Raw genomic sequence first — 16082 nt, forward strand, 5'->3', positions numbered from 1 at the left:
TTCCCTTTAAATGTGGTGCAATGACAGTCTCGCATGGAGATATCTCTGAACGGAAGAGGACAAAGCGTAATCATAGCGATCCGTACACGATTGGAGCATTGTCACTGACCTTGGCCAGTGTCGCAACAGACAATGTGAGCGGATAGCCTTATAAATACAGAATGAATTTGTGAAAACTCCGGGTGACCTTGGTATGTCTGCAGACCTCATATATCTATCCCCCCCACAGCTGTGCCGGCCAGTGGGATGATTTAAAAAATATAATAATGATGATGATAATAATAATAATGGGTTCGATGAGGCGGCACGGTGGGCGACTGGTTAGAGCGTCAGCCTCACAGTTCTGAGGACCGGGGTTCAATAACCGCCCCCACCTGTGTGGAGTTTGCATGTTCTCCCCGTGCCTGCGTGGGTTTTCTCCGGGCACTCCGGTTTCCTCCCACATCCCAAAAACATGCATGAATTGGAGACTCTAAATTGCCCGTAAGTCTGACTGTGAGAGCGAATAGTTGTTTGTTTGTATGTGCCCTGCGATTGGCTGGCAACCAGTTCAGGGTATACCCCGCCTCCTGCCCGATGATAGCTGGGATAGGCTCCAGCACGCCCGCGACCCTAGTGAGGAGAAGCGGCTCAGAAAATGGATGGATGGGTTCGACAGAATTGATTTCTACAATGATTCAGAGGGTTTGAATCACGCTGTTCACACATTTATGAATGGAATACGTCTGACATCCACCACATGTCCGGGGACCTCAGAATCTGTCTGGCTGTGCCCTGATCAAATTCACAAAAATTGTGTGAGACCAGTTGTACCAGCATTTAGACGTGGTCTCAGTAGGCGTCAGTTTAGACCGACTTTCTGCCACCAAATTGCCACTGCGCCTGGCGTATGACAAACGACACACCCTCGCTGTGCCTAAATGCCCAGCTTGGCATAGACTGGTCTGCCAGATCAGCAAACACGCATAGCGAGCCTTGCACTTGCACAGAAATCAGGATATGGCAGCATTTGCACTCTGCCAAAGATGCTATGTCTACGAAAAATAGCTCTATACCGTATGTCTGTGCTGTCAAACATTTAACTGTTTGACTATGTAACCTTCTGCAGAATTGTGCTTGTTCTTTTTGCAGTACATTATTCTATTCAGCCCAGGCCCTCCTGTGTGGACTTTCCATGTCCTTCCTGTGCTTGTGTTGGTTTTGTCCTGGTACTCCAACTTTCTCCCGCATTCCGAAAACATGCATGTTAGTTTCATTGAAGACTCAACTCAACTTTATTTATAGAGCACTTTAAAACAACCACAACTGCACACAAAGTATAACTATAAATACATAAATAAATATAAAAATAGGCGGCACGGTGACCGATTGGTTAGAGTGTCTGCCTCACAGTTCTGAGGACCGGGGTTCAATCCCCGGCCCCGCCTGTGTGGAGTTTGCATGTTCTCCCTGTGCCTGAATGGGTTTTCTCCGGGCACTCCGGTTTCCTCCCACATGCCAAAAACATGCATGGCAGGTTAATTGAAAACTCTAAATTGCCCGTAGGTGTGAATGTGAGTGCGAATGTTTGTTTGTTTGTTTGTTTGTTTGTTTGTTTGTAGGTGCCCTGCGATTGGCTGGCAACCAGTTCAGGGTGTACCCCGCCTCCTGCGCGATGATAGCTGGGATAGGCTCCAGCACGCCCGCGACCCTAGTGAGGAGAAGCGGCTCAGAAAATGAATGGATAGATGGGAAATATAAAAATAAGACATGTAAAAACAAATGGACAAAGGACAAATTAAAGCAATACATTAATAGCGATGTAAAAAACAATAAAACACTAAAACAGTGCAGTCTCATGCTGACTTGAAAGCCAAAGAATAAAAATGGGTTTTAAGACAAGTTTTAAAAATGCCAGGGCCACTGGGACCAAACACCATCACTTCTGTTTTCTTACTCTAAATTGTCAATTGGTGTGAACGTTTGTTTCGATTCACCTCCAACACTAATGTGGATAAGGGCTATAGAAAATTGATAGCTATATTTCCATTTGGTTTTGGATAAACTTTTTATCATATATTTCTGCCAAATTACCAGTATGAACATATTCCCATAGTCACTGATGGTGTTGTAGTACACCTGCCTCACTTTAATGTCGGCAGTGTGGGTTCAGTTTCCACTGAGTGACGGTGTGTGTGTTATTAGTTGTCTTGTCTATCTCTATATGTGCTATGTGATTACGTGGTGACCAATCCAGAGTGTAGTCAGCCCTTCACCCTAAATCAACTGGGTAAGGCACCCTGAACAAATTTTTGTTTGTCATGCCAGCTATTCAACTCATGAAGGAGGTTAATCATGGTTTTATCTCAAGAGCGCTTATAGGGTTGCGGGTAACCTGGAGCCTGTCTTGGCCGACTTTTGGCAAGAAGTGATTGGTTGCCAGTCAGTCACAGAGCACATAAGTTACAGAAAAACAAGCAATAACACTCTTATTCACACCTATGGAGAATTAGAGTCTCCAATTAAACTAACAAACATGATTTTGGAAAACAGGAGGACCCAAGCACAGGGAGAACATGGAAATTTCATGTTCTCCACACAAGAGGGCATGTGCCAAGATTCAATTACAGTGGACCCACATTGTTCATGGACAAATAGCAAAAATCCACCAATAATTGAAGCTTATTTTAATTGCTTAATTTTTTTTTAAAGACAAATAAGTGAGGGGGGCAGCACAGTGGCCGACTGGTTAGCATGTCTCCCTCACAGTTGTGAAGACCCGGTTTCAAATCTGGCCTCGCCTGTGTGGAGTTTCCATGTTCTCCCTGTCCCTGCGTGGGTATTTCCCAGGTACTCCGGTTTCCTCCCACATTTCAAAAACATGCATGGGCCCCAGAGCCGTTAACCTGCAGGGTGCCGGTGGAAATTCAGCGACTGTGGGTTGCACTGTGAGCCACACAATGAAGTTATGGGAAAGAGTAGTGGAGGCTAGACTCAGGACAGATGTGAGTATTTGCGAGCAACAGTATGGTTTCATGCCTAGAAAGAGTACCACAGATGCATTATTTGCCTTGAGGATGTTGATGGAAAAGAACAGAGAAGGTCAGAATGAGCTACATTGTGTCTTTGTGGCTCTAGAGAAAGCCTATAACAGAGTACCCAGAGAGGAACTGTGGTACTGCATGCGGAAGTCTGGAGTGGCAGAGAAGTATGTTAGAATAATACAGGACATGTATGAGGGCAGCAGAACAGCGGTGAGGTGTGCTGTAGGTGTGACAGACGAATTTAAGGTGGAGGTGGGACTGCATCAGGGATCAGCCCTGAGCCCCTTCCTGTTTGCAGTGGTGATGGATAGGCTGTGACAGATGAGGTTTGACTGGAATCCCCGTGGACCATGATGTTTGCAGATGACATTGTGATCTGCAGTGAGGAGGTGGAGGAACAGTTAGAAAGATGGAGGAATGCACTGGAAAGCAGAGGAATTAAGATAAAAGAAGTAAAACAGTATATATGTGCATAAATGAGAGGGGTGGAGGGGAAGAGTGAGGCTACAGGGAGAGGAGATAGCAAGGGTGGAGGACTTTAAGTACAGTCCAGAGCAATGGTGAGTGTGGTCAGGAAGTGAAGAACGCAGGTTGGAACGGGTGGAGGAAGGTCTCAGGTGTGCCATGTGACAGAAGAGTCTCTGCTAGGATGAAGGGCAAAGTTTATAAGACAGTGGTGAGGACAGCCATGATGTATGGATTAGAGACAGTGGCACTGAAGAGACAACAGGAAGCAGAGCTGGAGGTGGCGTAAATGAAGATGTTTAGGTTCTCTCGAGGAGTGACCAGGTTGGATCACATTAGAAAGGAGCTCATCAGAGGGACAACCAAGGTTAGATGCTTTGGCAGCAGACTTTGATGGTTTGGACACATCCAGAGCAGACATAGTGAGTATATTGGTAGAAGGATGATGAGGATTGAGTAGCCAGGGAAGAGAGCTAGAGGAAGACCAAAGAGAAGGTTGATGGATGTAGTGAGGGAAGACATGAGGGCAGTTGGTGTTCGGGAGGAGGATGCAGGAGATAGGCTTCCATGGAAAAGGATGACACGCTGTGGCGACCCCTAACGGGACAAGCTGAAAGGAAAACAAGAGGTTCAAGCATTAAATAACCATAATTCACTTTCTGTTGGACTAATCATCTGTCATGGATGTCAGTGAGTCATTTTTATATTTTGGGATGTGTGTTCTTCAGGGGGTATTTATAGTTTCGTCTCAGACCCAGCCAGGGGCCCAGTGTGGGCAGGGCTGGCTGCACAGCGCCCCGCGTGGCTAAGAGCGGCGTTACACAAAGCAGCAGGACCGCTGCGTGGAGCCGCTGTGAGCCGACAGGAGGGATGTGACCCCGGAACAGGACGCCCTCCTTCCAACAACACTCCATTCAAACACAGAACACAAGAAAGAAAAGCTGGACCAGGAGGGGTAAGCTCACCTTTTGTTCCTTCCTAACATTACCGTGGGCGGGTTCGGGCTGTTTGAAAGAATCCTGGCTCATCAGCCCTCTAGTAGAGCAGCGGCACCTGGCTGGCGTTCGCACCCAAAGGAACTTCTTCATTCAAGGCTTTTGTCTCGGGCAGGCTAGCGAGTTAGCTTGGCTGGTTAGCATCGGCTACTTTGCTCTGGGCACTGCGCGTTGAGCGGCTGCTCAGTATAATAAAGAATCGTTTAGTCGTGAATAAACGCAAGTCTGTTATTCCGCACGGTGCCCCCGCGATGTTCCCCGGTGAAATAATGTTTAAAAATCGTGACCAAAATGTTCGCTGCTTGCTAGCTGCAGCGCTGCTACAGTTTGAACGTCCCGCAACTCGAACGCTAGAACACATCACTGCAAATATTATTTTCTCTTTTAAAGAGAAACACCTTTTCCAGGTCATTTTTTTTTAGTTTAATTAGTATTTCTAGTAGATGTAAGAGTAAAACGCGAGCCAATGTGTGGCTGGCTGTCAGTCTAAAATAATACATCGAATTTTAATTCATTCATTCGTATCCATCAGTTTTTTCCAACCTTTATTGAGCCCAGGCATAGTTTTACATCAGAAATCTGGCGCACATCATAAAAATGACAGAAAAGTATATAATGCAAACTCAGCTTAATTGTACCTTCTGCTGTCTAGTAGGAGAGCATTTATTGTCAAATAATATTGTCTTGTCACTACGTGGCTGGCATAGATAGATGAACGATGTATTGTTTTAGTAAAGTCAAATTGCATATGCATAATTTCCACCAGCACACCTTAGGAGTTCTGAGTACATTAAATGTGTTGCCTCAAATTGGTTGGGGATCACTGATATATACAGTACAATGTTTTGTTAAAGCTCTGTTTGAGGTATCACATAATGGATGTCAATTAAAACTTATAAGGTGTGTGCTTTTTTTCATTTCTGTTCTGTATTCATGTTTTCCCAAGCATGAATCCAGCTCAATTGGTTTTCCTGTGTGAATCTGCTAATGGCTCAGCTCCTCCTAGGCTTTTCTATTTTTGGATCATGGATGCATTGTGCCACCCTGCTTCACAGTGTTCGCTTTCCGCATGTGTGGTAGCTGACACCCATTTATGTATTGGAGCTGGCACCCTTTCAGGAGCATTGGGGAGCGCCAGCCCGATTGGGTCAAGTGCTGCGAGCCCCCCTGGCAGCGATCAGCTTTTATGTGCTGCAATATGTCAACGTCACCCTGGTTTGCACATTACCCTTACTGAATGGCTTTTGGAGGCCAGATTCTCTCTTATTTGGGCAGATGATTTTTAAACCACTCTGAGCCCAAAGTTGCTCATTTGGTGCCTGAGAGCAGCGGATGATCGCTCAGCCTTCTGCTTGGCGCAGGTGCAGGCTTTTGACACCCTGTCAGCATCACAGGGCCATATAGTAGCCTCCTGTGGCCTGTTACATTGGCTCGAACACTGCGTATGTCCTTTCGTGTCTCAACACACCCAGACCAAACAAACAGATGGTCAGTTAAGTAATAAAAATTTCTACTTGGGAAAGGCTTTTGACAAAATTTCCTTTAAGGCAGATAGTAGGACTCTGCAATTATATGCTCGAGATTGAATATTGTGATAAATTTCTCGTTGATCTCGATTATCAGCTGTGTGTTTATTTCCTCGGTTTGACATGGCGCGAATGTGTGAGACAACAGCCAATCAGAGTCGTCCTTTTCCTGCTCCAATTCCGGTAGCCACTTGTGTGAGTAAATAGAAACTGTGCCTGGTTCTTATTTTTCTATATTTATTTTATTTGTTCCCATGGGCTCACCACCTGTGGGAAAGGTCATAGGGGTCAGGTGCAGTGCGAGCTGGGTGGTGGCCAAAGGCAGGGACCATGGCGATCTGATCCCCGGCTACAGAAGCTGGCTCTAGGGACGTGGAACGCCACCTCTCTGGCAGAGAAGGACCCCGAGCTGGTGTGTGAGGTCGAGAAGTTCTGACTAGATATCGTCAGGCTCGCCTCCACACACAGCTTGGGCTCTGGTACCAGTCCTCTTGAGAGGGGTTGGATTCTCTGCCACTCTGGAGTTGCCCACAGTGAGAGGTGCCGAGCAGGTGTGAGTATACTTATTGCCTCCCGACTCGGCGTCTGTACATTGGGGTTCACCCCACTGGAGGGAGAGGGTAGCCTCCCTCCGCCTTCGGGTGGGGGGGACAGGTCCTGACTGTTGTTTGTGCGTATGCACCAAACAGCAGTTCAGAGTACTGACCCTTTTTGGAGTCCTTGGAGGAGGCGCTGGAGAGCGCTCCCACTGGGGATTCCATTGGCAGCCGTGGCCCAATGGTTAAGATCATCGCCTGCCACCATGGGGGACCTAGGTTCAAGACCCCGACTGGACCATCTGCCAACATCCCCCGGACTCACGGCTGTGGTGTCCTTGAGAAAGACACTGATACCCCGAAATGCTCCCCGGGCGCTTCAGCTGCCCCCTGCTGCAGTGTGTTCCACTGTGTCCATGACAATAAAAGGTGATTCTTCTTCTTCTTGTTCTGCTGGGGGACTTCAATGCTCATGTGGGCAATGACAGGGAGACCTGGTAGGGCGTGATTGGGAGGAATGGCCCCTCCGATCAGAATCAGAGTCCCAGGGAAGGCGGGGGACATCGAGTCTGAGTGGACCATGTTCCGCGCCTCCATTGCTGTGGCGGCTGACCGGAGCTGTGGCTGTAAATTGGTCGGTGCCTGTCGTGGTGGCAATCCCTGAACCCGTTGGTGGACACCAGCGGTGAGGGATGTCGTCAAGCTGAAGAAGGAGTCCTATCAGGCCTTTTTGGCCTATGGGACTCCTAAGTCAGCTGATGGGTACCGGCTGGCCAAGCGGAATGCAGCTTTGGCGGTCGCTGAAGCAAAAACTTGGACATGGCAAATGAACTTAAATAAACTTTGACATGCTTTTTCATGTCAATAGCACCTTTGTAAATATATTTAGTGAGAAAAATGGTGACACGTTAAATACTTATTTCAGCCGCTGTAGTTAAGTTTTTCAGTGAATAGCTGAAGGCACGTTCCGCACAAAAGAAAATGTGAATTTGTGAACAGCTAACTGTGAATAGGTGTGTAATAGTAATAATGTTGCTGTTGTATCTAGTTGTGCCTTAGCATATGCCTGTGTCGGTGTAACTTAATTTACGGCTGATTTCATGTTGTACTCGTTAAGGCCGTCACCGACTGACCAATGGGGCCAAACTCAACTGAACTGTCGCACAGTGTGCATGGTTTGGCAACTGGTTTCATGAGGGGCCGATCAGTTTTTAGCTGCGATCACGCCGTTGCAACGTCGCAGCTCACAGCCAATCAAAATGCACACAAGCTTTCACTCAGGCTGAAAATACATTTCCGGATTTTTATGAGATTCCCCCATCCCACTAAAAATAAATACATTAAAAATAAATAAATGAATTGATTCTTACACAAATCATCTTCGCATTACAGCCTTGATCATTTGTCATGAAAGAAGACTTAAGGTTTATTGTTTTTAAGTTTTTTAATAGAAACCGCTGTTGGGTCGTTATTATTCCTATTTCCAAATCCGAACAAATCTGAGGTATGACAGCTTTGCCGGTGTGCAGATTGTGTTAAACTTTCGAGGTTCCGCTGTATGTCTGACTTGCGCACATTTCTTTGTGCAATGCTCGTGGCATTTTATAAATTTACATTGCACTATATTTCCCCTCGTGCGAAGATCATACAATGCTTCTCAAGTCAGAATTTGATGCTCTGCCTTGACTGTACCCACGTTTGAAAGCTTGCAGCCTGAACCCCTCGGGAGCAACTTAAAGGCTGCAGCTTTTGTTGCAGTTCCTTTGAGCATCCCTGTGAAAGGACTTTGGAGGAGCTTCAAACAGATTTAATTATGACTGATACTATATAGTACGACATACGTCAGCATGAGATCAATGAGATAAAACACATTAGATTTATTTGTAAAACTTTGCAGGGAATTCATGTTTTTAGTCAATAATCGTTCCTTACTGTAACAAATTCCTTGTTTCAAATAGTCACTGGGTGCCACTGGAACAAATAAAAGCCTACTAACTATAATTATCTCAATTCACAGAGTATATCGAGTAGAGTTTACACCGATATTATCGGCCTGATCGGTATCGGCCGATATTTAGCATTTTATGCTGATCGGCTTTGTCATAATTCGCCGATCTGATCAATGATGTCATTGATCGGCTCCGCAAAAGACATTTACTCCACGTCGCCATCGTGCACAGTATATTTGAATCCAAAAGCTAGTTTATTTTTAGCCTTGTTGCGTGTCTTTTGACGTAGTACTATACATATCTGACGGCCAATAAAGCTATTAAAAAAAAAAACACGTCGGTGGTGTGAGACAGAAGAAGAAGAAGAAGAATCACCTTTTATTGTCATGAAATGCATGCATGCACACGAAATTCGTTCTCTGCATTTTACCCATCACAGTGAACACATACACGTTCGTTAAACACACTGGAGCAGGGGGCAGCTGAAGCGTCCAGGGAGCATTTCGGGGTATCAATGTCTTGCTCAAGGACACCACAGCCGTGAGTCCGGGGGATGTTGGTGGATGGTCCGGTCGGGATCTCGAGCTTAGGTCCCCCACGGCGGCAGGCGATGATCTTAACCACTGGGCCACGGCTGCCCAGACAACACGTAATGCCCGGATCAGACTACAAGACAAATTTGCTCTTTCACGTTTGCGCTATGTCAGACTACTGCAGTAAAATCTTGTATTCCAATACCACCACATTCCGTTTTTTACGATCATTGGGCTTCATTTTGTCAACTCAAATGCGACCGGATACACTCGTTATCGTGGCGACGACGAGAGTGGATTGCACCAACTGTATTATACGGACAAAATGGGGAAAAACGTGTGTTGGTGGTCACCGGTGCTCAGGACAGGAGAGGACGTTCATTTAAGACTTGCTTGAGGTATCTTCACATACTTTTAATACGATACGGCTCGCAAGCAGGCAACAAAAACGTTATGTAACCTAGGAAGCTAGTGTTAGCACTGACAGTTGTATGTAAACATGCAGACGTTCTGTCGAATCATGCTCTAAAGTTTCGGCGTGGGTGAAGTAATTTAATTACAGTAAGTTAGCACCCATTATTTCTGTAATGTTGGTTTGACCTGACTGATTAGAATTCACGATCTGACTAGAGCAGTGATTTCCAACCTTTATGGAGCCAAGGAACATATTTTACAATTGAAAACTCTCACGGCACACCAACAAACAAAAATGTCACAAAAAGTGGATACATTAATTACTGTATGTACTTCCTGCCATCTAATAGAAGACCATTCATTTGTTCTGTCTTGTCACTATGCCTCACTGGCATAAATAGATGAACAAAGATACATTATTTATTGTAAATATAATTTTTTGAGCAATTAAGTACACAAATATATAGAGTAAATGAACACGTGATTTAAATAGACAGATTTCTTCATCTTGTGATCGGTTATCGTTTTTTTTTTAAACTCTGTGATCGGGCCCGTAAATCCTGATCGTGTTAAGCCTAAAATTGACATTAGTTAACTGCAGAGCCCATTTGAGCTCAGTTGTCAACCAAAACATCAACACCAAAGCACATTAACTGTCTCCCAGATGGATTAAAGTGTGGAGTGTTACCATACTTGCTATGAACAGTTTCCATTTGCAGTGTTAAAGATTAACTTCTGTGGAGACTGTGTATTTTCTTGCGATGACCGTTCCAGAAGATTCCCGTGTGGGCGCCCCGCAGTGTTGTGTGTGTCTTTGTTCTCAGTCTACCTCTGTTCTTACTGTTTTTCGGGCAGCTCTGGCTCAGTAGGTAGAGCGGGTCGTCCAGTTCGAATCCCAGCTCCAACTGTCTGCATGTCAACGTGTCCTTGGGCAAGACACTGAACCCTAATTTGCTCCCAGTGGGCATGGCAGCAGTCACCCATTAGTGTATGAATGTGTGTGTGAATGGCTGAATGTGAGGTTTTGTAAAGTGCTTTGGGCACTGTGATAGATAAACCGCTATATAAGTACAGTCAATTTACCATTTTCTTCATTATAACCCCTTTTATATTGTTCTAAACTACAGTGTCACATTCACACCCATAATATTATTTCTATTTGTACAAATAAGCCTCTGCCCAACTTCAGTTATTTAATTACTTGTGGAAATGTGATAGCATTGCAGTAATCTGCTCATTTTAACAGTAGTGGAATAATTTTTTTAACCTCTAGTAGGAGCTTCATATTTTATTTACTTGTTGCATATTAGTTTTAAGGACAGTCTGGCACATCTTAGAAAGCCAGCTTTGAAGCAGATCTGTTGAGTTGAGTTGAATTGTTTGAGCTCATGCCTCAAGTGGTGACAACAAGACATGACCTACTTATCAATCACGTTTGCAGAATCCAATTCATTGCCATTGTTTGACAATACTGTAGCCATTGTTGTAGGCACAACCCATGTGAGGAGGTGGCTTCATACAGGGGCAGCCCATTGACATCCAGTAAGTCCAAGCAAGCGTCTTGCTTCGGCCGCTGGTGTTTTCTCTGCTGGCTGCGTTTAATAAATACCATTACATTTTATTGGAATGGAACAGAAAAGGGCTGCACGGACAGTTGAAACTGATACACAGAAGACCTCCGCCATGGGTTCTTCTACAGCGATGATGTGCATTACTGACACCTACAGGACAAGGGGAAACATCATGAGTGATTAGATTTGCCCTTCTGATCATCCGTCAACTTGATTGTCTTAATCTCTGTCTTTCAAGTTTATACATATGGATTTTTAATACTGCATGACCACCAGTGTTTGTGTTTTGCCAATCTTTAATCGCTCTCTCTTTTTACTTTTCATTGTATCCCAACGGGAGATACATTAGTTCTCCTTCTGCCACTATTTTTGTGATGGCAGGTAGGGCTGCAGCTATTGAATATTTTTATAATAGTGTGGTTATCCCATTGATTAATAGTCATCAAATAAAAATGGATTATGCATTAAACACAATAACATTTACTGTACATATCAGGTGCAGGTATTACTTTTGTCCGCTTAGGGTCGCCATCCTCAAGTTCTACTGTAATATCTGTGACTTTGAGTGTGTATGGCTTTAAAAGATGGGGCGTGGCCTGGTGTCAGCAAATGAGTTTGAGTTGGCTGCCTGATAACTGATCGAAGGGTGCAAGGGCCACTTTGAAAGTCCATCCATCCATTTTCTTTTGCCGCTTCTCCTCACAAGGGTCGCGGGCGTGCTGGAGCCTATCCCAGCTGTCATCGGGCAGGAGGCAGGGTACACCCTGAACTGGTTGCCAGCCAATCGCAGGGCACACAGAAACAAACAACCATTCGCTCTCACAGTCATGCCTACGGGCAATTTAGAGCTCCAATTAATGCATGTTTTTGGGATGTGGGAGGAAACCGGAGTGCCCGGAGAAAACCCACGCAGGCACGGGGAGAACATGCAAACTCCACACAGGCGGGGCCGGGGATTGAACCCGGGTCCTCAGAACTGTGAGGCTGACGCTCTAACCAGTCGGCCACCGTGCCGCCCACTTTGAAAGTCTTCAACTTTAATTTATTAAAAACGCTGCTACAGTAAAGCTTTCTATTAAATGTGATAAGACAAATAGTTCAGGATTTTCCATGATTTTTAGGTGGCTGTGAAGATAAACATATAAACAATCTATGAAGATTTGAAAAACCCTTAAGTGTGTACCAGGCTGCGCTCTGTGTGCGTGTGGATGCTAGTGGCCCCGCCTCTCCCCCTACAGAGACAGATGGTGGATGACTAACGAGGATTCACTCCCAGGGCTCGGAACTGTGAACAAATTGGTTGCATATGCAACCTTTTTTTTCAGCTTGTGCGATTAAAAATGTCATCTTGTTGAATTTGCGAAAGTGGATGTTTGAAAGTCGGCTTTTTTTCCAAAGCAGTCTTCTCGTGGGTGAGAGAGAGGGTGAGAGAGAGACAGAGACTCGATCACTGTCAATCGAAACTATGCTATGCCATGGTCATGCTCTACCGCCTCAGAAAATGGTGCGACCAAATCATGTGCTGGTCATCTTTTTCAGTTTGTCGCACCAGTGCTACTCGTGCAAAAGTTGGTATAGAGCCCTTATGCCATTCATTCCGCTTTAAACAAATGCGCTCAGGTGGTGAGACCCATATGCAGAGTGAACCCTCTTGTCATCCTGTCTGTTTGGAAGCAAGAGACAAGAAAAAGAAGTATCCATGCTTCATGTGACAATATGTCAAGGCTAGAAAAAATTTGGTTATGGCCCGAGTTAAATGTTGTTGTTGGTACATACCACGGGCTGCAAAAAAATGGACGGCAGGGCCCAAATGGCCCGCGGGCCATAGTTTGGATACCCCTGCGTTAGCCAGTGTGCGTGTTGAGGAGTTATGAATACCACTTGAATTGTAGGCAGGACACACCCCGCTGCAATATGATTGGTTGCAGTACAAGCGCCACTACAATCTGATTGGCTGCTGCATCCAGTGGGACACACCCTACTGCTTTCAGGGGGGGGAAAAGTATCTGACTTCAGTGTGGCAGCGTTATGAATCCCACTAACTTTTACCAAACCTAACCCTCGCCAGAACAAACTTTTTATTTTGTACAAATGTGAAAGATATTTGGAAATAGTCACTGAGTAGCATACCCTTTCCGCGATGCAGCAGCCAATCATATTGCAGCGGGGCCTGTCCTGCCTAGAAGTCAGTGGGAGTCATAATATCGCCGTATTGTGTGACTTGAGTTGAGGCCATCAGCAACTCGTGTATATTTGTGTTTGTTTTCTTACAGTTTGGTCAATAAAGCTATTGAAAGTGCACCAGTGACTGTTGCTATCCTTGACCCCTTGCGGAGGCATGACAATAAGTTGTAACTAGTAATGGTAAGGTATGTTGAATTGGCTAACGTTACCTTGTGTCGGTGATCATAGATGGACAGTTGTGGTACACATTGCACATTATCTTCCTTGTTAAGTATGATATGATCTCAAACCTTGGTCATTCTTTTTCTTTTAGGGACTCGTTCCTCCTGATTTCTACACGGAGTTGTGCGTGCAACTAACATTAGTCCGTGTGGAAAATTGATCCCCGCGAAGCTTCAAGGCAGAGCTTTTGCTTCAACCCTTTTTTAAGATCCAATTATGAGGGTTTTTCAATTAATCATTGCAGCCCTATTTGTAACCGCACTTACATGCTCAACATTGGCCAAAAGCTGTTTGTGATATATATGTATGTATTAAGTCATAATTAAAATAAATATTTGAATGAAAAACACCCATAGGCCATCTAAAACAATCAAATGTATGGTGGTAACTGAGTGTGCTTGCTTCTGCCGTGGGACAACATACAGGAAGACGTTTCGACTTTACGACTCCTGTGCCTCGTCCGCCATTTTGTCCCCAGCACCATAATGTTTCTGCTTAGCTAGTGCATAGTGCTTGTCTGTGTTTGTGCGCCGGGAGTATCTTTGCCTTTTCCGCCCTCCTTTTTTCACACTCAGCAGTAATGGTAAGTACAGCATCTTATTTTTTTATTTTAATGTATTTGAGTTTCTTTATACGAAGTGTTAACCTTTCCTGCTACGGTCACCTGACCGTGGTCGGGAGACCCGAGGTTGTCCTCCTCGGGGTTAACTCCCTTCTCTCGTTGCACAGCTGAGCTGGGTGGCGGCAACAATAAAGGCACGAAGCACCGATTTGCTGCTTTAATGGCTTTATTCGCTCCTCTGGACATTCAACGTCAACGGGTCCTCCGCTAATAGCTACTTTTCCCCGGTCGCCATCACTATACTTGCCACTGTACACACTCGCACCTGCGCGCACTCCTTCCTCCTTAGCAGTCCCGCCGGACGACGCCTGCACAGTCCCGTCTCACTCAGACACCGACGCACACGCCCACACACACTGAGCTTGCTGTCACAATCACGTGGGACAATACCCGTAACATAAGTATTTCGACGTAAATTTCGACTAACTGTGAAATTCGGGTTACGTCGCCAGCGTAGGAACGGAACTTGTTCGTAAATCGAGGATTTCCTGTATTCTAATGCCGTTGTGCAAATGAGTTCATTGCATGCCGTTAGAAAAGTCAAAACCTAATATGCTGGTACTACTATCGTAAACCGACGAGACCCTATTTATATAGTATAGTATATATACAAATCATACAGTTTGTTAGCCTAATATTACCTAAGTCATTTTTGAGCGTTGTCATAACAAGAAAAAATGTAAAAATTATACAAACCATAACAATAGAGTTGTCTCAATTCAACCTTTTTGGATTATCATGAGCTAGGTGACTGACACTACACAGACATAAGGAAAACAAAAACTAATTTTAACAAGCGCTTTGTTTTTGTATTGATATTGTGACAGTTTAAGAACGGCGAGTGATTATGCTATATTAGGCTAATGAATTGGAAGATGCCTTGTAGTATACATGGCGGTAGTTTAGTCACTGTTTTCAATATGGACCTGCATATTATGCAGAGCAGCTAGTGGGCAGCTAAACAGTTAAACAGAATACTTTCCAAATTTACTTGGATATTCCAGTACGTTTTATCCCTGTGGTTATGTAGCTGCTCTGCAGAACAGGGCCAGCTTGTTGGCAGTTCAACTGGCACCCGCTGCACTATGCTTGCAGCCTACTTGTATTTCCCCACATATTCGCTGAGGTGACGAGACCACCTCGCTTGTGAATTTAAGTTATTTGTCTCACTCTGGTTTTGTCCAGTTCAAAAAGAGTTCAGAGTAGACGTTTACTGCCTGTCTCAACTGACTGGACATTTGGGAAGAGACTCAGTTTTGGCTTATTTCCTATGCATCTACTTCCTGGAGGAGTTCAGTTTGTGGAAAACTGTCCGATGTTGTGTATCATGTGAGCTGCAGATTCAGCCAAGTAGCAAGTGGCGCAAGTGGACTGGGCCATCCCTCACCAGCACTCTCTGGTCTTCATAACCCTGTGCAAATACCTGTATGAGGACTTATCACATTGCATGTCATCTCTGGAAGCCGACTCTGCTTAGTGTTAATCGTCTTTTCTGAATTTCTCTTGCTCTGGTGTTAAACGTTATGTCATGAATGATTAGACCAGTGTGTGTCATTTAAAGTGTTATTAATGTAAATTTGTGATGTCCTTTAGAAATGTTACACCACTGCGATGATGTCTGTGACATTCAGCAAATAAGTACTAAAAAGCGAAATGAGTTTCCTCCGCAGAGATAGGAGGAAACACTTAGGGTGAGAAGCTTGGACATCCGGGAGAATCTCAGAGTCGCTGCTCCTCCACATCGAGAGGAGCAGGTTTGAGGTGGCTGGGGCATCTGATTCGGATGCCTCCCGGACGCCTCCCTGGTGAGGTGTTCCGGGCATGTCCCACCGGGAGGAGACCCCGGGGACGACCCAGGACACGTTTGAGGGACTGTCTTTTGGCTGGCCTGGGAACACCTCGGGATCCCCTCGGAAGAGCTGGATGAAGTGGCTGGGGAGAGGGAAGTCTGGGTGTTCCTGCTAAAGCGACTGCCCCCTTGACCCGACCTCGGATAAGCGGTAGAAAATGGATGGATGGATGGATGGATGGAGCCCCATCTC

The 16082-nt window shown here is 45.2% G+C and overlaps 1 protein-coding gene across 1 annotated transcript in view; it reads left to right on the forward strand.

Moving 5' to 3' along the window:
- Positions 1-4327: 4327 nt before the first annotated feature.
- The window catches only part of ctnnbip1 (catenin, beta interacting protein 1), a 38758-nt gene continuing 27003 nt past the window's right edge, over positions 4328-16082 (forward strand). The window contains exon 1 of the mRNA XM_061681129.1: positions 4328-4443. The gene's annotated coding sequence lies outside the window, so the exon portion shown is untranslated. The remainder of the gene's footprint in view (positions 4444-16082) is intronic.

Source organism: Phycodurus eques, chromosome 1, assembly GCF_024500275.1.
Source record: "Phycodurus eques isolate BA_2022a chromosome 1, UOR_Pequ_1.1, whole genome shotgun sequence".
NCBI lineage: Eukaryota > Metazoa > Chordata > Actinopteri > Syngnathiformes > Syngnathidae > Phycodurus > Phycodurus eques.